This window comes from Bombus pascuorum, chromosome 14 (assembly GCF_905332965.1).
Source record: "Bombus pascuorum chromosome 14, iyBomPasc1.1, whole genome shotgun sequence".
In the NCBI taxonomy this organism is placed as follows: Eukaryota; Metazoa; Arthropoda; class Insecta; order Hymenoptera; family Apidae; genus Bombus; species Bombus pascuorum.
This window is the reverse complement of record NC_083501.1, coordinates 90784-113797: the sequence shown is the minus strand read 5'-3', so window position 1 is coordinate 113797 and position 23014 is coordinate 90784. Positions and strand designations below refer to the sequence as shown.

The following is a 23014-nucleotide window of genomic DNA, read 5'->3' as shown; positions in this document are numbered from 1 at the left end:
CGGAATAGAATTGTAGCAATTTGACAGGTCGACGAAGGAATTTCAGGTGAAAAATAGAGAATTTCGGGGGAACAAAAGGGGATGAGATGGTTAAACGAATCAGCTGGCGCGGAACACGAAGGGAATCGAAAGCGGTGTGCACAGCCTTGCGAGTTTATAATTAGAAATTCTCGACACGATTGCAAATCGTGCACGGTTACAATCTATTCCAGCCCAGGGTGTATCATCGGCTGAGCGGAAGTTGGCTGAAATTAGCCAAACGGCACGATAAATTACGTAACGTCGCGCCTATTATTAGACGGCTTCGACGTTTAATTAAAGGTTTAAAGGGGGGCCGCGTTCTTGCGCGTTAATGAATTTAACCGGTGAAAATCAATTACTAAGTAAGTAGTAGATACTTTAACGAGTTACGAAACTTTTCGCTAAGTGGCTATTTAAGTTTCGTAACCGTGCCGGCGATACCACTACCATACGATTTTTCATTCTACGTCGTGGAAATCTTTATCGATCTTTGTTTCTTCCATTTCTTCGAACGTACCCCGTTCCCCTTCTTTCGCCAGCCATTTCATTCGTAGCTTGATCTACAGTCACTCACGAAAGTATTCCAACACTTGTAAAGATCTTTTACGAATATATCATCGGTTTTATAGGTTGTGCGAAACACGTTGAAATTAGAGAAGCGTCAACCCATTCACCCTCTGTGTTCATTCCATTGGCCAATCTAATTAAAGAACAACTTGAGCTTTGTTCGGAACCTGCCAACTATAACGTTTACGTTATAACAGCGATCACATTGATGAAAAATCTTTAATCTTGGAATTCCATTAGCACAGTCCCGATCGATACCGTCCATATCAGCCTTTACGTACTGTCCATTACCATCGTACAAGATCAGATCTCATATTCACGTAATTTTCGTTTAATTCGCGTAAAAAGTAAACCTAGCTTCCAAATATAATTGCCAAGAGCAATCTTTTCAAATACTTTTAAATAATTCTCATATATATAATAATTATCGTATCAATAATTATGTAAAAGTTAACTATGTATAAATAGCTTATTTGTAAGCGGATTTGTCGAACCATCTTTCCGCCAGCTTCCTACATCCGTCATTATCATCGACTGTCACGGGTAGTAGATCCTTGCACGGCGCCTCGCTAACGCAGTCCTTTCGTTACCCTCTTGCATCTTGCGGATAGACGTTACGATAGAAATCGAGCGAAACTAGGCGAGCAATTCGTTCCGTTGATTAGGCGAATAATGCCTTTGTCGCTGCTGTTAATCGGGAAAGATTATTGCCCGAGCTGGACCTAATGAGCGTAATCCTCGCGACGTATTATCCCTGGATGTTGATTCTGTCGCTTATCGATTGGTTTCTAATTACGTGTTTCGGTGATTCGGTCAATCCTGATCTAATTGGACAGAGGGAAGCTGCGCGATCGAACGATGCATCGCCAGTTTCAATTTCGAATCACCGTCTACGATGCACGATCGTTACGGTTATAAGGCGATACGTACGTAAGTAATTCGAGACGATACGTACAGAGTGTTGGGCACAACGTGCTTTAGGTTAGCTCTATTTTACGTACGAGAATGTAATTTCTTTTACCGAGTTCTCTATTCTAATTCTGGAATAAGGAGAAGTAGACGATCGACAGAAAGTTGTTTTACATTCGAAGATAAGTTTGTTCTGTCGCTGTATATCTTTTCGAAACGAGTCCTCAAACGAGAAGCGTTATTCTCCCCTTATTATCGCACTCTCTTCTTTCGCTAATCGGTCGACCACGTTATGCACGACATCCTATATAAATATAACTCGAAGCGATATTCCCCTTATAACACGGTTTCCACATAGCACTACTCGATAAACTCGGCTAATCCTCGTATAACACGAATCTTTCCATCATTGGTGTTTTCGTTTTGATCGAAACAGCGAATTCTCCTTGTATACGTAATAATGCGAAATCTTCGCGGTCCACAGAATCGATTCTCTTGATTTTCGTTATTTCTAAATTTTGCTTAACACGGTTTCGACGCAACACGGAACGAATTGCCTCTGTTACGCAAGACTCGATTGTACTTTGTTCCATGCTTGGATGAACGATAACCAAATCACTAAAAACCACAAAAACTATTAAAAATTTATTTAAACCGTCGTTAAAACCACATAAAATTACACCTATAAAGGTAAGACGAAAATAACCGAGAATGGAATTTTCTTGATCGCGTGATAATTGCTTTCCGCCTATCTCGCCTCCCCTTCTTCTATCTATTCTCTCGGTTCGTCCAACTCTACTGCTTACGAGAATTTAACCGCTGGGTCCCGAATTTGGTTGGATTAAACCGAGCGTTACCGCAACATTCGTTATTCGGATTTAAGTTTTACTCGTGAAAGCAGAAACGAAACTATAACCGGCAGCTTTCGACGGTCATCCCAAGTATTATGGATTCGGCAGGATTCGTAAGATCCGGTGTCATCGATCGTCTATCCGTCGTTAACCCTGACCGGTCCACGGTCCACAGCCAGTCGAAAACGGAATCATGCGTCGAGCGCGATTCCACGCAGCTTACCGTGCGTTGCAACCCGAAGTCACGTCCATCAACGCGGAAGGCATATTAACGCGATTTATCGGATCACCGTTATCCAGTGATATCGCAGCCACAAGCCCGCTAATACCCAATTGCCCTGTCAAAGTTGCGATAACCCGCCGCGACTACCGACTCTACTCCGTAAAGATACGAATCGACCCTGCACCGTTAAAAAGGGTTATCGATCGTTCGATCGCAATGTCTCCGGCTTTTCGTATACCTTCACCTTTCACCTTATTTACCATATAGAACTTATAGTTTCATATAGAACTTATTTCGGACATGTCGTTGCAGAAATGACAATTTGGAGATCGTTATTCCGCCCGGCACGCGCAACACAACCACGCGAGGTCTTGATCGCTAAAGATTACAGCACCAGCGCGAACAATGCTACTTTTCGTTTGGAACTTTGCGAAGCTCTAACGTTTCGCGTTCTAAACTTTCATCGTGTTTATTAGATAGTATATACTCCGTATAAAAGTGTGCTCTTTTTAGTCGCGTTCTCGATGGTACGTTGCGCTTTGTTCAGACGTTTCGCCAATGTTGTGTTTACTAAAATATTCAAACTTTCTGTCAATTAAGCCAAGTGGTTTTTCTTAAATACATTCGTTGGTAGCAAACAAGTTTCATTTATGTACCGTTCTCTACGAACATTGTCGCAATCTTAACATACTTGTTGGAAACTGAATTTCGATTTGACTTTGCGTAACTCTATCGCCTGAAGACGATTCGTTCATACGGCTTAGATCGATCAATCGGCATTTCGATCGATGGTCGTTTCAGCCTTGGTTTTAGCCTCCGTTGGCTAGGATAGTTTTAGAGATGTTCGTGTTCGGCGGAAAGTAAGAAGTAAACGTCGTGATTGCGAAATAGAGTACAGTTTGGTTTTACAGAAAATTTAACAAGCGTCCTTTTAAACGGAATGTTTTCGCATTTATACACTTTGGTTCTACAGATTTCTCTGGCTAAAGTTGAACGATTCATTTTCGAATATTAACAAAGTAAATTGGGAAGGAAAATTATTATTTCACGAGTTATAGTTATTTCTATAAATACGTTTACAGAAATCAATTTGATATAGAAACATGAAAATACAAAAGCATCTTATTTAAGGATTATTAATCGTAGAATATATCTGGACAAATCGATTTTTATTCCTCCCGATGAATACCAGATGCTCTAAAATCGTAGACATTGCCTTTTATTATTATTACGTTGCATTACGCGGAAGGCATTAACAAAAGCTTTTCATAACCAACATTACGTTGATCTACGTGGCTGAAGCGTCGTACAAGATTTTCACATTCTCTATGAAAGGGTTACATTGTTAACAAGAATACGGCTGGCGATACGAAGAAAAGTCTAGATTGTGGCTGCTGTTCTACTTTCGAAATTTGTCGTTTATACGTGACTGTTTATCTTGGTCCATTGTTACGAGGCTTATTCACGAGGCTTATTCACGATCCCGTCGTTATTGCGTGGCTGGATGACAGAAATTCACGGATGTCCGTTCGTGAGAAATACGCGACGAAGCTCTCTAACGAGAAGTACAATGGACGCGTGCAATAAATTTTTTCGATAGTCCGCGTCTACGAGTGTCTCCACGTGGTAACGTTGTACATCTATAATGTACATATATAATGTACGTCGCGTCTGCTGCAAGCGCGTTTATGATATTTTGTGGAAACTGCATTTTCACGAAGCTGTCACGGTATGGGAACCGCTACGTTCCTCCTTCTTCCTCTTCCGATATCGCTATCGTTATCGTCATTTTAATTAAGTAATTTAATTAAGTAAGAGAACCGGAGGAATTTCTCGAAATCTTTGCGATTCTTACCACTTTCGAGATTTTGAAAGTTCGATTAGAGCTCGTTGAAGAACGAAGCTCTTTAGAGTTGTACAAATTCTTAGATTTTAAAGAACTTTTGAATTTTTGGCGAACTCATCGGTCAAGTTTTCCAAATTTCAAAACTTTTTAGAAATCATCTATGAAAGAACGCTTCTTCCCTTTCATTCCGCTGATCTTTATCAGAATTTTAAGATTTTTCAAGTAATTTTGTTTCTTCTTGCAACGATCGTCTAATTAATTAATCCGTAATCGATACCCGTTTTCAACCCCTGAAACTTACATTTTATTAAAAGAATCGAAGAAATCGATGAAAACGAATATTTTGCGAAATACTAAGTAAGAATGAGAGTACCGAATCGAACGATGAAATCTGAGTTCATGTCCGAATTAGCAACGAACCAGCGATACGAACAACGAAGATTCCACCTTCGAAACGAACCGAGATACTTAAATTAATGTAACCTGGTGTTTAAAAATAGCTTGGAGAAAATCGATATTTCATGCATATCGCAAACCTCGTGCAATACTACATTTCATACGTCCGTAACGAACGTTTTATCACGTACGTATCAATTCTGGTTCCGCTTTAAACGAATCTCGATGAAACCTCCTTCGATCGATTCGTTTAATTCTCTTTCTATTCTCAAAAAGACTATTCCACAACATCCGGTTCGTTTGATCTGCACAGAGGTAGAGTCTTGTTCCACTTACAATCGTAAACCATTCGAATCGATCGTTCTTATTGTCAGCGTTATCGTGGCCATTAATCAAGGATGCCTCCGCGAATCTTGTCGCATTCATTGTTCCTGTGAGAGCGACATCGTTATCTCATGGTCGCGCCCTGGTCGCGCCCTGGTCGCGAATCATGCTCCACTTTCGCGCTTTTGTCTAGGAGAAATCGTTAAACGCGGATGTATCGTGTTCGTGCGACGAATCTCTCGTCACTATTTCTCTCTCTCTCTCTCTCTCTCTCTCTCTCTCTCTCTACGTTGATTGTTTACCTCGTTATCCTCGGCCGGACGACGAAAGACTCTTCTTCTTTCTCCGAGAGTTACGTAGATTTTTCCCTGATCTATTTGCAGATTCGCAGAATCAAGTTCTTGAAAAAGTAATAGGAACAAAGTTGATCGTGCGTGTGCGTGTTTAAAAGATTTCATTCGCTTCCGAAAATTTGGCAAACGGATGTAGAAATGTTTACGAAGGAAAGAAATATTTGGCCACCGTAGATTTCGCAAAATTGCAATTACGCTCAACTTCTGTCTCTTAAATCTTATTTCTATCTCTCGAGTCACTTAATCGTGCTTTGGATCCATATATAATCGTATTAAACACCGGACCAGTCTATAATATTATCGTCATTATTTATATAATTTATCGTCGTATTATTTTCTTAAATCTTTTCGTCTCCAGCGCAACGTTTGTCTTAACGAAACCGAGAAGGAAACGAAAACTACAGAGTCGCTTGTTCCAATTTCATTCTGCAATTTATACTCGAACGAAACGAAAAAACGAAAGAACGAAAAGAGGGATAAAGAGAGTTGCTCTGTCGTGAGAAGGTTGTTACCTTCGAAGGAAAGCATCGTCGCCAACAATGGCTGCAATTAAAAACTTCCTTCTCTGAACTTCGTAGCAGTCTTTACGTGTGGTCTGTTACGCAATCGGGTTATACTACTTGGGAAAAAGTTTCCGCTCGTGCAAGCAGCGCATCTCCAAGACTTTTCCTTCCGGCTGATCCCGCCGAGAGTTACGACACTTCCGATGCATTCGACGATCCCAAGGCAACTTGTACTACTCGAGCCAACTTCCGCTCGCTAGGAGAGCGTTCGCAACTTTCTTCTGCCGGCTGATTCCAGCCCGGTGAGTTACAACTTTGCACTGTCCGCTCCGCTCCTCTATCGAATTTCCACGTTTAAGTAACGTTTCTTTTCTCTTTGGTACATGGGAAACGTTTTTGCATCCGCAACTTTGCTGCAAACTGAACATTCCTTCTGGTGGTTACGAGTGCCATCGAGTTACACCACTCGATCAAAGTTCTCTTTATTGTCGCAGAGTTATTCGAAGGCCACCGGTGAAAAATATCTAATCACGTTTCTTGTCTCGTATAGAAGAGCAAGTTTAAGATACGATATGAAAAGCACAGAAGGAAAATGTACATTCTCGTCGATCTTTTGATTATAATTAAACAGCAAGATCGTAACGTGGCAAAATTGAAAAGCTAAACAACCGGTTAGGTGCTAATAAGATGGTTAGCTGTAAATAGAAAGACAATTTTGATATCGTGGCATCGATCGACAACTCGCTGAATTTTCACGCTGCTTTCCTGCAAAGAATAGGAAATTTCACTCATCGTTCCTCTGCTTTGTAGTCTTCGCACGTCGTCGACCAATCCCATATCAGAATTTGTCTTTTTATCCTACGTTGACGTCGGTTATGCGTCACTCAGCGGACGTAGCGTTTGTAAGTATGCAGCGCGTACATTGCAAATGATTACAGCTGCAGACATTAGTTTCGTCGATTAACCATTATATTCGTCGAATTGGCAAAGACTGCCCGTTTCTGATAATACGTTAACGAAACTTTTTTTATCGTCTCGATCGAGAGACACAGCAGCTTGGACTCGGTGTCCGACCTAATATCCAGTTACGTTCGTTGAACAAAGTTCTGTTCGCGGCTAATACATTTAGAAGACGCTGCTGATCGATCCAACTGTGATTTACTACTTGGATACAGTCTATCCGAAGTCTTTTCCACACTGGTAACCAATCTAGAAAGCTTTTCCATCGAATATTGCGAAATCGTCGATACCGTGTCCGCCAAGATACAGGGTTATACTACTTGAACGCTGTTTTATTCAAAACAGTAATACATTTTTAAATTGCTTGTATCTATCTCTGTCTGTGGGTCTCTGTCAGAATTTCCAACTATGCCGTAGTTTTTAAACACGAGATCAAAGAGAATCTAACATGTAAATGAATACACATACGCTATACAGTTTATTTAAATTCTTAAATATTTTCCTTCCATTCGTTGCGCGAACATTTAAAAGTATCAAGCGATATTTTACATATCGAAGGGAAGAATGAAATCGTATTAGTGGAGAATTGAAAAAATGACACGAAAATTCGAGAAATCCTGCAAAATGCATAAAGCTTGTTTTATTGCTTTCGAATTCGATCGATTCCGCCAACAAAGTCTTTGGAATAGCCAGAGACGCAATTATCTTTCATCTCTCGACAGAAGATAGATCCCTCGTTGTAACGAATTCGTAAGAAGCTCGAACAAGCATCTCCTAATTAAAATTATTTAACGTTTAACCTGATTGGTCTCGAAGTAGCGTCGAAATTCAAAATAATCTTCCATTATTACCTTTAATTTTATCCGTTTATGTTTGAAAATTATTTCGTTAAAAGGAAACCGTATTACAGTTTATAATATTTAAATTTACATCATATTTTTTAAATCGAATAATAAACATCTAAATTACACATCTTTTTCGCACAGCTATTCATAATTATTTTTCAAATAACACAAAACGGTAGTTCTGCAGTCGGCGAGAAAAATAAAGCGGCGAATGCGCGATGTTCGCAATCGTTTTAGTGGAATTTAATTGTTCGATTTCGTTGTTAAATGGTTATGTGGTGATACGCATCATAGAGGAAATTTTACGTTTCGCTAGTAGTCCCTTCTGAAAGAAAGACGAATTTCTCGTATAGATATCTCCAGATAAAGTATAGACGTGTATCCTATAGCTAGACGCGGCCACAAGAACCCGACCGTAGCAGCAAGAGTGATACCCGATGACTGTATGCGAATAGACATTCTTCTCTACGAACCTTGACCCTGTCACAAAACTCATCAAGCATAAAATAGAGGACAATTCTCCAACAATTCTCGGCGCAACTTCAACTTCGACTAAACTACTTCGTGCGAAGATATTATTATTATTATTATTATTATAACGGGTTAAAACAAGGCTAATTAAATTAAATCGATGTCGACACGAAACAACAACGACCAACGTGTGCCACGTTCTCGTGGAACGAAAGGGTGCAATACCCGGACAAATGGCTAACCAAGCAGACTAACTACCGTCTCTCAATTCCGTCGAAATGATGCCAGTGACGGGACAATTTGTTCGACAAGTGTCGCTGCGACCGACAGCCGTGAAATAGGCCGATAGATTGCCTCTTCTTTTTAACCTTTCCTCCCTTTATTTCGTTTTCTTACAGCGAAATACGACGGATACTGTGTAAATGAAAACCGTGCCAGCGTAGTTTTACAATATAATTACGAGACACGGTATATATTTTCTGCGTAATCGATCGAAAATCGGGTCTCCTCGACGATGAATTATCTCGTCTGCTGTACAGGACTCGACTCGTGTATATGTAACAGATAGGACAGGCTACTTTGCCGAACTTGAAGATAGCGCGACCGAGAGAGAGAGAGAGAGAGAAAGAGGTCCGGGAGTCGGCTTAACAGAAGGAAACATGTCGGCTAGAATATGTTTGATTTTATTATATGTTATTTGATATCGACGTATTTCTAAAAAGAAACATTTAACCGACAAAAATTTTGGAATAAATCTAATTGGGTCTTTAATTGGATCAATTCCAAGGAAACGACAGGCCATTATTCGTGTTTATGTAGAGGAAGCGGAACGATGCTAATACAAGGTACATATAATTTTTGTATTTTTGTATTATATATAAATACGATCTTTTTTCTTTTTGCTTGTTTCTTTTTCCTTAATAAAGGCGAAAGTGAATAAGCTATTGCGCTACATTTTAAATATGTCAATTTTACACGCAATATGCTGTATCCTAATCTGCTGAAAAGATTCGCGAAGCTAACGATTTTACCATAATATGTTACATTTAACGCGTATATGTAGACTTTTGTGACCGACTGCATGCGAAGATGACCACGAAGGAAGTTAACTGCTCCGTTATCCGTGCAACCTATGTAACCGATTAATTTGAATAACCAAAATTCTGTTTATAAGTCTATTAATTGGAATCGCTACAGCGAAAGGCTAAAAACAGAAGCAGAAATTTCTAAAGGAACGAGAGCTTAAAAGAAGTTTATAACAGCGTTGATAGATGAATATCGTTGACAAACCATTGCGTGGCAGTTGGAAAAAGAGGAACTCGGAGAAAGAGAGCGGTATCGCACGAGATAGATAGATAGATAGATAGATAGATAGATAGATAGAGAGAGAGAGAGAGAGAGAGAGAGTGGGAGAGGGAGAGAGAGAGAGGGGAGAGAGAGAGAGAGAGAGAGAGAGAGAGAGAGCAAGACTGAGACGTCGCGAACGCGAGGGGGAGAGGCCCGGCGCCGCGGCACGTCGCGACGCTCAGTCTACCGGCGTCGTCCGTGCAACATGAACGCTTCGAGCTGCTACTTTGCCGGTTAAAATCGCGTGGAACCTCGATCTCTCACGGTCTCGCCGTCGACGCGCGTCCTTACCAAATACAGCTGAATATTTTGTGCGTTATTTTGTGAATATTTTGTGAAATGCGGTTGTGCCGAGAACACAAGTTGGTTCGTTCCGATACAACGAAGAATCGTGTATTTTCAGTTTGCCGTTCGTTGTGGCGTTTTGACACAATCTCAAAACGATCTGCCCCTTCACTGGTAATTTGAGGCGTGAATTTTTGGTGAACAGTTGTGCTCAAGATACACGCTATTTTTATACGTATAGGGAGATTTAATAAACGTTGAGTTTTACTTTTCTCTATATCGAGCGAAATAATTATAATCACCTAAAAATCCGGAGTCTTGAAAATATTTTTAGAAAGCCCAACAATTTCCTGTTCTTTGGCACGTTGCTCGGAATAATTGCGAACGATTTTTAAGAATGAATCAACTTGGCTTTCTTGGCTCGTGCTAGGCATCGTCGTCTATAAAAGTACAACAATTTTATTGAGATGAGAACAAGATGAGCCGAAAAGAGTCGCGCGAATCTTCTTAGAAAGATTTAATCGATCAATTTCTATCGATAAAATGGGATCATCGAAAACGTTTCGGCGCGGAATCCTGCGATCAAAATGAACATACCATGTCTGTTGTGGTTGGAGTTTTCTAGTGTTAAACTCGATATATCTAAATTGCCAGTACAGCGAGGATTGTAACATTTATGGTTTTAAAAACTGGGACAATGGATTTTTAATTATCGTATTTTGATTCGTCGTAATTCGAAGATGGAATTTTATCCCAAGTGGAAGAAAACCCACCCCCCCTTTCGAGGGGAGAATTTTTCACGAAGAAATCAAGTTATCGAAGTAACGAAGAATTTATGAAAAGTGAACGAAGCGGTAAAAGCTCTGGCAATATTTTCACCGACGCGGATTTCACGTTGCTTCTAGCCTGTTTACTTTTTTTTCAACGACATCGATTCGTGTCGAAACACTTTGCTTCGAAAATTCGTGTGGGCGTTTCATTGTCGGATAAATATCCAAAATCGCTCGAAACGCGATCTCGTTACGTTACTCGTTATTTCTGAATTCTCGTGAATCAACAACATCATATATTTGTCAACGACTATTTCTGCAACCTGTTCCTTTATTTAAGATATCTTTTCCACGTTGCTATATCGCGCAACTTTAGTTTACATCATCGATTCACACGTGTGTAAGTCGATCACAGGAGGTGACATCTACCCCGTTTTTATTTTAGTTTACAAGATTCTCTCTCTCTCTCTCTCTCCCCCTCTTTCATAAAATTATGGATAAAATCGCGGATCGTTAATAATTTCTCATTCATCGAATAGATAATATTTACGGCATATTTCTAAATTAAACATAATGAACGAGCTTTTAAAACTTTTCTTTTTTATTCATTAGAAATACGAATCACGATCCTTTCTCTCTCGTTCACATTTACTCCGTAAGAGAAAGAAGGAAAGGGAAGAGATACGTACTCTTCTTCTATCACCTATATATGAATAGCGCGACATTTTAAAATTGCATCGTCACTTTTATTAAAATTCTACTATTCATTAGTCAGTCGAAAGTAAGGACGTGTTTGTTTTTCCAAAATCATTATATACAAACAGAAGAGAACTCGTTCGTTATCTGTTTGTAAAATTAGAAGCACGTTTTCTGAAATATAAATAAACCATTCCGTAATACTCGAACGACTTTTTCCTCTCATTGTCTAAATTTACTATCGTGGCCAATGGAAAAAAAGACAAGATTCTGAATTTTTAATTTTTTACTACTACCGAAGCAACAATTTCTTACTACTATTTACTAGCAACAAGTTTATTATGCATAAATTTCAAATACTTATTTTCATAAATATTTTACAAAATGCAAGACATTTTAATTTTCGATGCTTCATTGAACGCCAGTGCCACTTTTTTCAGAAATCTATCACTAGATATAAATTAACGTTGCTGTTCGTACGTGTGCAAGTATTTTGCTCGACTTTTATCAACACGAATGCTACTACAATAATATTACACATGCTATTAATATACATGAATTAGCGGTATAACAACGATACCGATGATAACGATCATAAGAAAGACTTGGCATCATCTTACGCCGTACGAAATTTAAATAGTTTACTTCAAACTTCAGATCTATGATATATGAAAATTAAATACACTGTTCGTGCAAGTGTTAGCCAGTTTCAAATATTATTGCTAGAATTAACTGATAGTAGTCTGTATCTATACTATATCTATCTTGCATCATCTTAAACAGTGTCGAGTAATAATCGGATGAGTCGAGGATAACGAATTTCTTAAATAAGAAAATTCTTCCATAACGTTTGACACTTACAAATGTCAACTTTTTAAATCGCATATTTACATTTTTGAAGGAAATGTTATCGTGTCGCCGTATTCTAGGACAATTTTAATAAAAGATAATGTCGGAGTTTCCTATTTGGAGGCCATGGGTCAGAAACACGATAAACACGACACGTTTACCGTCTTTTACACATAAGAGAATAATGGTCAAATTCAATATGTTATCAACAAATTCCATGCATAAACGTTATCCTTACGTTCCAACAGTCAATCGATATACGTTATTAACATTTACGTATTTATTAGTCGGATCGAGCAAAAAGTGTTAGAATTACGGGGGCCGATGTTAATTAAGTTAAGCTAAGATAACTGTTAAATTGACATTATTCGCAGCTTACAAAACGTTATACATTGCCTTCTTCAACCGTTTCGTATTAACATACTTCTTCTTTGCCACCAAGCGACGTAAAAGTCGGCAAATCAAGAAAAACGTTATATCTTGGTTTCATTGCCATCTTCGTTTGCAATTTCGTATCTATATTACATTCTATTAAACAAATGTCCACGTATCTTACAACGATAATGTATACGGCATACTAGTTTTTCATTCAGGAGAAATGGACGTGTTCAAAATTCTAATGTAAAAAAACATTATCGATGAAAAATATACAAGAATTTATCAGGATATGTTTTACCGTTGCTGAAATAGAAACAAAAAATAGATTTTGATGCGACTCGGCAGTTTCAGTTTTACTACGTTTACTACGTTTACTACGAGAGAAACATAAACGTTTCGTAGCAGTTTGTAGCATTTCGTAACATTTTCGTAGAATTTCGTAGCATTTCGTAGTATTTCGTAGTATTTCGTAGCATTTCGTAGCATTTCGTAGCATTTCGTAGCATTTCGTAGCATTTCGTAGCATTTCGTAGCATTTCGTAGCATTTGATAGCATTTCGTGCGTTTCATTCGAGAGACGAGTTCATTTCACGCGTTACGTGAAAGTCGAGGCGTGTGCAAACACGGAAGTTGTGACGCGTTATATCCGGGAATCCAGGCAGACAGAACGTTATAAGGAAGAACAGAGGACGACCGAACGCAATATTCCGTGGCGTGAAAAGGACGTGTATCGTATCTTTTATCTATGTAAGATTGCAAACTCCTCATCACGCGAGTTTCATACAAACTATGAAACTGTTACTGCTACTGTTTCACCGAGATACCAAGTAATTTATTTAAATGTACCCTTTAGAATTTTCTATTCAGTGCGAAGAGGAATATTTTCAGATAAACCCACGTTATGTAACATAATATTACGACGTGAACAGGAATATAATGTCTTATTACTAAAACAGTATGTACCGAGAATATTTTATTTTCCACAAAGAGAATGTAAACAGAGACGAGGTTTTTCCTTGAAACGTTTAAAAACCTTTTTTACTTGCAGTTTTCGTTGTAATAAATAGTAGGTAATCGCGTTACAAGAGTATCTTTTATTGCGTCAACATTCATTGATCGTAAACACAATAAAGAGAAATATTATTATTGACAGAAGAATTTATGAAACAAGTAGAAACGTTCTTTTTATGTAGCATAAACAGACAGTCAAGAACTACCCGTTACGTATAAAAAATGAAATTTCATCAAAAGCGGGTATACAATTTCTTGTGCGAATAGCCGTCGATAAACGTGTACACTACGCACGTTTGTGCATCCCCAACACAACATACTGTATTCACATGCCAACGAACGTCTTTCTTCCATACGAGTTACACGAGCTCGGTTTCCCAGTTAAACATACATCATGCTTCGCGATTACGCAAACCGTTCTTCATTTTTCCACAAGTTCGTCGTTTGATCGTGAACAAGGACGTGTGCATACGATTGCGAAAGTACGTAATTCATTGTCAGAACGACAGGGACTGGCACGCGTACGTAAGAGGCTTTATCGAGAAAATAGATCCGTGTCGGTCGATGGTTAACCTCTTTATTGGTGAACCGACTGGCGTTCGTTCCGCGAGTGCGTTTCATTACGAACGCTCGCACCGGAATCGCCTTGGAAATCGTTGCTGTAATTCGAGCCTTCCGGATACAAGTCGTGTTATTAGAAATTATAGCCCGACATCATATATACGTATATACATATACATATATATATAGTTTGGCGACATTGTTAGCCAATTTCTTCAGAATGAAATATAATGTACCGCTATCGAAACGCGTTTGACGATCGCTAGATGATACGTATCTGTACAAGGTGATTCACGTTATTGCTAGACAACGTGTACAAACGTTCTCACATAAATACATGTATCCGATAAGTATTAGAAAATGACTTTTTCTCGTTTCGATCGATTCACACTACGTTGTAATCATCCATTACACCTTCCTGAATATTGTTCATTGCACGGTACAATTGTTCTTTGTTTAATTTACTTATATGGTATAGATACCAAAATAGTTCGGTACAGTAACGAGCGTTCAAGCGAACTACGAATGCGACGTTAACGTATTTCGTATGAAGAACGGGAAATCTTCATCTTCTGTGAACGTCAACGACAGGAAACGAGAAATCTCGTTTTCAAGTACACGCCACATTTCCATACTCATAGTTGCTTACGATAATTAATCGAACAAACGTTAGTTGGACTCCGATAAATCTTCTAATAAGAAAAGAGAAGGAAGAAACAAAGTGCGTGGATACACTTGCGAAAAGAATTGTGTCACGCAACGATAAATCTTTTTCAAATATTTGTGGCTTAACACGCTACCGTAAACGCTACGTAGACGCTACGTAGACGCTACGTAAACGCTATGTAAACACGTAGCACATAGGTAGTATGTATGTATGTATGTACGTATGTATGTAGAAATTTCTTCTTGCAGCTGTTCTATGCAGTTGTTCTATGCAGTTGTTCTATGCTATTGACGCTTTGCTCGTTGTTCCATGATTTCAGAATCACTCTGTACACGTACTGCTTTCGCCTCGTAGATCATCGATAATTCACCGATCATACGTATCGAAGACAACTTGGAAAATATTGGCGTACAAAGGGGAGCCCCAGATCCTAGTAATAAGTAAATTACGATCGTAATATAACGTAAAATTCTACTAAAATCCATGATTCGCGTTCGAAATTGCTGGTTCGTTCAACCGCTTGGAAATTGCCGGTTTGGTTCGAACGTTGACGACCGACTGTGAGAAACGCCAGCGCTTTATAGGTCTTTAAGATGGGTGTTCTTGTTAAGGACAAAGGGCCTCTCGATGGGACAACGTGTTTGGGTCAACGAGCAGTTTGTGCTTGCGTTTGGGGGCTTCCGGACATTGGGCAGGCTAATTTCAACGATAACGCTGCAAGCGAAATGAAAAGCTCGTTCTCATAGTACTTCGCGTAATAACGACAACGAACCTCGCTCTTGCTGATTTTTCAGCGTTCAGCGTTTTTCCCCCCTACGTTCTTCTTATTTTATTTTGAATTAATTTGCGCATGATTTTTCCACCAACTAAACAATTCGACCGACTAATTTCCAATTCTTAGTAATTAATTTACTCAGAAGTAAAAAAATCACACCTCACGTTTACACGACTCGGCTGAAAAATCAATTAGTCATCATTCTAAGAAGACGTGAGTTCACTCTTCGGAAGAATGCACGTTGTTACGATTACGTAAATGTTTCTACGTCTGCAACTTAAGTATTATCATTTCGTTGAATATTCAAATTGTACGAATCGTTTGTTGTTATTCAGCTTTCAAGCATACCTGCTCATTCAAATCAGTTACATTCTCCTTTTAAATGACTCGCGAGAGATTATTTTGACCGCGATGAAATAAAAATTCTTATAACAAACGCCAAATGCTAAACTAAACAACAAACTCATAGATTTCTTTCGTTCACCTATGTATAGAGAGGAGAAGCAGCGTAGCAGCACTAATATATTTTTCTTAATATGTATCTCGTAAGCCAACAGTTTGCCGCGCTTTCGAAATCGTAATCCTCGAGGCACGTAAACTTTCGATCACAAGGTATTTCGATTTTCGCACGTCACCCTGCTCCTTGTCCCAATAGCTTTCCTTCGTCCGTTATCGTAGAAAGTAATGCCGAGGACAGCACTCGTGCGGATAAAAACAACACGAGAAAGAACAAAATAAATATAATATGATGAATAAAGTTAACGCGATATCATACGTTCCAAAAACATTATACTTGTATGGATAAAGCTTAGCGTGGAAAATCACGAAGAAACACAAAGATGTCGATGAAAATCGATGAAACAGACGCGGAAATACGCGGGTTTTGCGGCGGTTGCACGTCGCGTCGTATTCTACGGTTATCCGGCCCGATTCAGCCTTATCGCCGATTCAGCCGAGCGATTTGCATACGCAAACGTCCGTCGGTATCCGATCGCGGCCACCGTGTCGTCTCTATGAATATTGCAGTATGTAGATCCAGCCCTCTTGAACTTGCTCTACCGGCGGGGTATTATTTTCTCTTTCTGCCAAGTCACCGTGCCTTTCTCACCCGAAGGTCGTTCTTTCAATCCCTCGAACGCGTTATTCGTTCCCACGTCGCGAAGCGAATGCACGATCGACGGTCCGTCCAATTTTTCTCCCCTCGAAGCAACTTAATGGAAATTTCACGAAACTTTTCACCTGCACGATAAGTGATTTTTAAGAAGAGGCCGCCGTCGAACGCGTTTTGTTGCTTTGCGTTGTAGGTTTGCCAAGCTGAACAACCAAGGGAGGAAGTTATTATTTCGATGTACGTAAATTTACGTGGCCCGAACAAAACCACAAAACGAACAATTCTGAACGTTAACGTTTCAACAGGATCGTACGGAGTTTCAGAAATAATCTTGCAATAAATTTTCTTTCGTTATTTCATAAGCGTTTGTGGTTCGAGTTGCGTTCGATATTCTCTCGTCGCAATAACCAATAAGCCTACCTTTTGTCGAGAAGGCCAATCTTATGTCGTATTCCTATTAAATCGAGTTTCGATAGAAGAAGAGTAAACCTTCTGCAGTAAAAGTAAACGGAGTGTAATTTCGCATTCGGTACGGGATAAGAAGAATCGAAGATGATTGACAATAGAGATTTTCATTGAAACGTTTGTCTCGTGTTTTTGTAAAGAAATCGCGATGCATTGAAATTACCACCAGCTTTGTAAAAAGCAAATACACGTTTATAGCGTAATTAGTCGATATTTTGCTAACGCAATTCATTTCACATCTTTACAGTGAAAATGATTTTTACAGTTCTTCCTGAAATCGAAAATTTCACCTTGATCGGAATAATTTTCCTACTTTCGTCTTCCTTCTTTCGTCTTCCTTCTTTCGTACCGGTAAAAATAGTAAAAGAGGAAAGAGTTGGGGATCGGTAAAGATAGGACGTGCATATTGGAAATTGGAAGCAAGTTTTATTGGTTTTTGGGCTGATGGGAAATTTATCGGACAAGCGGAAGATAATGGCGGAAAGCGAGACGTTGAGAAACGTCTAACTAAACTAAACGCCGTAAAAGGGCTAAGAGTAAAATAGACAACAACAAACAAAGATGATAATACAATGGCTGGCGAAAGTATTCGCTGCATTATATGTATATTATTATTACTATATCGAAGCGAAGAAATTGAAATGACGGATCAGTCTATTCTGCAAGTGGTGTTTGCGAATCATTTGGTCGACATTTGCTCGTCTGATCGCTCGATATTTGGCTTCCGATAGGATGACACGTTCCACCAGGAAATTATCCGTCTGCACTGAATTAGTCGCTCGCGTATTTCACTCTGACCGAAGACACGCCGATACAAGTTTTGCTTCTGTATTTAGATTATCGTTCGACCACTCGTTTCGTTATTAATCATTCTGCGAATTCCTACAACGTCGCATAAGAATTCATACGTATATCGTGTTTATTTGCGGCTCGATACTTGAAATATCTTTGCTGTCTATCGCGTAGTCGTTCTTTCTTTCATGTATTTAAAAAGCGTCACGAAATTTCTGAAGAAAACATGCCGATTCATATTTTCCAACTTCTTTTATAACTTACCGTTCCCCTCAACCGAATTCTACCGTTATCACTTTTCCGAAAACATGATAAGCGTATCTACGTTCGTATTTTATACGAAGATGTAATGTTTTCATTATTTCCAATCTAAATCAGATTGGTTAATTAAGCGTTCAATTATTGTTTACTTCGAGTACGGGATTGCCGACCGTCGTTAGATAAGAATAGAATTTTCTCTGCAATTTATCTCCATATAATTAAAACAGATATATTGAAATTGCTGCTACATATCCTACATATCCTACATCATGCCTGATGATAAAAGTTTTCTTCATATTCACAAGCTTCGTCAAGCATCGACTCGAGTTTCATTGATTGATGAGAACAGGCGAAAATTGATTTATTAACGTCGAATGACAGCAACTATTCGCTCAGTTCGTTCGTTCCATCTTCATCGTTTATATCCAATGTTCCGCGTTTCACAGTGAATTTTTGACTTTCATCCTGCCTAGATCGTCGCGCTTCAATATCGTCAAACGTAATTCTCCTACGGTTCCTACAGAAAGACTTTTAAATCACTAAAACTAAAAGATAAAGCTAAAAGACACGATCTACGAAATTCATTACGGTAATGGTAACGGAACAGGTCGGTATCGCGACGATCAAAAAATTTTGGCCACGCGTTTCCACCGTATCCGGAATTTGTTTGCCCCCTACTTTCTTCGTTTTCCGCCCCTTTCCCCTTTTAAGTTAAGTTAGCCTTATCCAAGCTGCGTGATCGTCGTCGAAGCGAACCAACATTTTACGGCTCTTCTCCCGGCTCACCGAGTTCTAGAACAAGCGATTCGGCGAATGTGGATTGTTCGCTTGAACTTTGTTCGACCATCCTTTCGCGCCACTCGTCCTCCGTGCCAGTTGCAATCTCATCGGTCTCGTTCCCCCGGTTTCGATCGTGTTTCAAACTGATTGCCGACTCAAGTCCTAAGTCGATAAATTGCCGATCAACTTATCGCCGATTAATCGAGTAGATCGAGTAAATCGGTAGTAGAAACCTAGTTAGGTTTCGCTATTTTCCGCTGACCAACAGCAGACGTGTGGTGGTTATGCGATTTGGTTTTCAAAACTATACGTTCAGTACAAGTAGTTGGTTTTATGATGATAGTTGATATATTTTTGGCATAAACGTACGATGAAAATGTACGTTCGATAAATGTACGATGAAAATAACTTGAATTCACGATCATTGTGAACCTATTATTGAGAATCGAGGAATTATTCTTTGCCACTGACAATTCCGTGAACAACAGTAACCATCCGGTCTAAAATTAATTTATCGGAACAATTCACTCTTCACGGTAATGTAACGGAATTGCAGTATCGCTATGCAGCTATCAAGAGTGCTAGATACGGAGAGGTGTACAGAATGCACGCAATGTACGTTATACAGGAGCGTGAAAAATGTCTGAAATGTCCGCAGTAAAATGCTTGTTGTAATATTCAAAGCGTGAAAATCAAATTTCTCGAGGGGTTCTGTCTCTCTAGCTGTAGTCATAGAAATATGCATAAAAACATCGGTAAAATAATTGATTAACGAGGATAATATCACTTCCGTTTTCAATTCTAATTAGCATACGATATATTTAAAGCGATAATCAATATCGATGGAACGCTATTAAAGAAAGAGCTTCGAAAGATTCTGCCAAATGATTACGCCTTATATAACGGAATAAGGTTAACAAATTCTCAGGCAACATTGCAATGTCCCGTTTTCGTGAAAACGGAGGGCCGTTTCTTTGAAAACAGAACAAATCATCGTACAATGGAATTCAAAAGATGTATAGAAATTTTCAAGCGTAGTATAACGCGCGCCGCGTGATCCTAGCCTTGTCGCGCATCTGTCCGCATCGAGGAAAGTGTGTCTTACGCAAACCGATGTCCCTGAGACGATGTTAATCCCTATTTATACCTATAGCGGCTACCAAAGGTATTGTCACGCTTACTGGCTTTGTTACAACGTTCGCGTACTGATTAATTAAATCCAATTTAATTTTCTATCATTCGTTCATGTATAGTATCATTTATATATAGTAGCACGTTTATATAACTACAGAAATTTGATACTACCGAAAATGAACTATAAAACTTGACAAAAATCTACAATCTACAATTTCAATACATATATAACACAATGAATGTTTGTTTTCTAATTCGTTTCAACGTTACTCCGTAACGCTACTCAACATCGATTGTCATTAGCGACATTGAAAATTTCACTCTAAAACATAGTAGTAGTAAAATATACTGGAACAGAGAGGGGGAGAGAGCGATTCATTGCATACATATATTTATCCCTATCAGTTCTCCACTATTATTCCGATTTATCGCATACATTTGTCATCTTGCTTTCGGTCTTGTCCTCGCAAGGTGCGTTAAAGATATTCGGTAATGTAGACTCGCGACCACGTTGAACGGATCGTTAGTGATTTCAAGCAGCGATCTCAATCGAATTACGCTCATCAGCCGCTGCTCACGGAACTCCCGAGGATCGTTCAACTTTATGTCCAAGCTTAAGGGGGAAGCGATCGATCTTCGATGAACGTCAAAGGAATTCCTTCGAACGCACCAAGTCCACCTTTGACTTTCCACTAGATTATTTGATCGTATTAGCATCAATTACATCGGTCAATTCGTTCTATTAACATAACATATATATATATATATATATATATAATATAGAAATAAATAAATCTTCCTTCTTATATTTCGCATCTTTTGCTCAGCTCACGCGCGATATTGCTCCTTTTACCTTCATTCTACATATTTATTGTGTAGCTTTTTTAAGCTCAGCTGTGTAGCTTTTACTTTACTTTTTCTTTGCTCTATTCTTTTTCCGTATTTATTTCACTCTGTTCAGTGTTTTCGTTCCACGATACTTATATTGCTTTCCCTATATTTCGTATATCTTGTTCCGTTTAGATCGTGTAATATTTTTCTCTCATACCTATTCTTCCTCTATTATTTTCCCATACTATATATGCGTACATATATCACTTTTGTTTTACCTTTTTATTTTATTTTCAAATCCAATTTCTCCCGTCTGTCTATTTTCACTCATTATTTCAACTTCATTCTTACATTAAAAGTACAGTTGTTCAAGTTTTCCTTCAGTACTCCACATTTAACCTTCTTTTACTTTATTTCAAATATTTGAAATCCCATATTTGTTCACTTTTTCACTTTATCTCCATTTTCCATCACTGATTTTTATCCCAAGTAGAGACTGAAAATCAAAGATCATAAATGCATGTTCACGCCTGAGCGTTTGAACCTACACAGTAGAATAGATAGAATAGGTAGAATAGGTAGAATAGGTAGAATAGGTAAAATAGGTAGAATAGATAGAATAGGTAGAATAGGTGGAGTAGGTAGAACAGGTAGAAAATATCTCACGAACATGTATCGTATATCCTTCATAGCTTACTAAGATGCGAAAGGATCGTAGCAAGGATATGGAATTTATACTGTACTCTGTTCCAATCGCTCTCCATCTGCTCGACAAAATCTTATCATTCTGCAATATACAATATTCCGAAAATTTAGCCAGTGACGAACTACAAGTAAATGCATTAAGCAACAAAGACTCCGTATTTCATCGTAATTTAACCGGGGAGTTAACCCGTCTTTCTCGGTTAATAGGTTCAAAGAGAAGCGGAAAACGAGATAGGAACGTTGAACCTTGGGTGGTGGCGGCAGCCGGTGGCCTTTAAATTATAGCCGCGATCATGAATATAGACCGAGCTGATTCCACGAAAGTGAGGGAGGAATCGTTGATGGGGTACATCTTAACGTAACGACCGGTTGCTTGATGAAACGTTAATAACAACTACATAGATTCCAAGTAACGGGCGCCTCGTTTCTCTGTCTCGTTGAGCGAGCTAAATAAAAAGCGTACGCTTGAAAAGCAGATGTAAATGTAGCAGTAGTTGAAAGCGTTGCATAGCTTTTAATTATCTGAAAGACAACGAACGTTCAGCCGTTTAATTTTCTACTTTCTTAATTTTCCTCGTCCGGCTTTCCTTTCTTCTTGTTACTTTCAAGTTCAAATATTACTTAGTTACACGAATTACAAAAATGTCGATACGGTCGTTTGACCAATGCTGCCGAATCGGTAACGACACGAAGCAGCGACTCCTTCCACGTATCTTCATCGAAAAGTCAACTCCACGCTAATTTCCTTCGTTCATTCGTCTATTCTGCTATTCGCGGAATCTGCACACGAATACGTTTACCATTTTGTTTTGGTGTTGCACGTCGTCGTAAAGAAAGTATGAATTACGTTCCCATCAGATTCTCGTGTCTCGATTCAGAAGAGGTGAAATAACATTTTTTCACTTTCCTATGTCAGCATTTACTTTTGACCATCTGCTAAAAAGAACGCAACGAGATCCAACAAAATAGAACACAACTAACAGGCTAATACGATCGTTACATTATATACATTATATACAATTCAATTCAATTCTTAAAATTATACGAAACGCTAACCTTAGATTTGAAATTTTCACAATGGGTGAGATGCCATGATATTCGCTTCTCGACAGCAATCGTGTTTGCATTTTACATTTGCACTTTGCAATTGAACTTTGCGACAACCTTTCGTAGACATTGCTGTCTCCGATCATACCGAGCGATGTTTCGGTTTCGATGTTGGCTGATCAAACTGATGACTCACTCAACTCGCAAGTTCTAACAGGATGCTCGACTATCCGCTAGATCTAACCGGAAATCGTTTCATTTGATTGGCCAATCGGATTAA

At 38.9% G+C, this 23014-nt stretch overlaps 1 protein-coding gene across 5 annotated transcripts in view; it reads left to right on the top strand.

The window, feature by feature from the left end:
- LOC132914321 (octopamine receptor beta-3R-like) overlaps positions 1-23014 on the top strand; it is a 112416-nt gene that overhangs the window by 43889 nt on the left and 45513 nt on the right. For 3 of the 5 annotated variants that reach the window (XM_060973350.1, XM_060973352.1, XM_060973351.1), the window contains exon 1: positions 9778-10755. The exons of the other annotated variants lie outside the window; for them this stretch is intronic. The gene's annotated coding sequence lies outside the window, so the exon portion shown is untranslated. Of the gene's footprint in view, positions 1-9777; positions 10756-23014 lie in introns of those variants that run through there. 5 annotated transcript variants of the gene reach the window in all.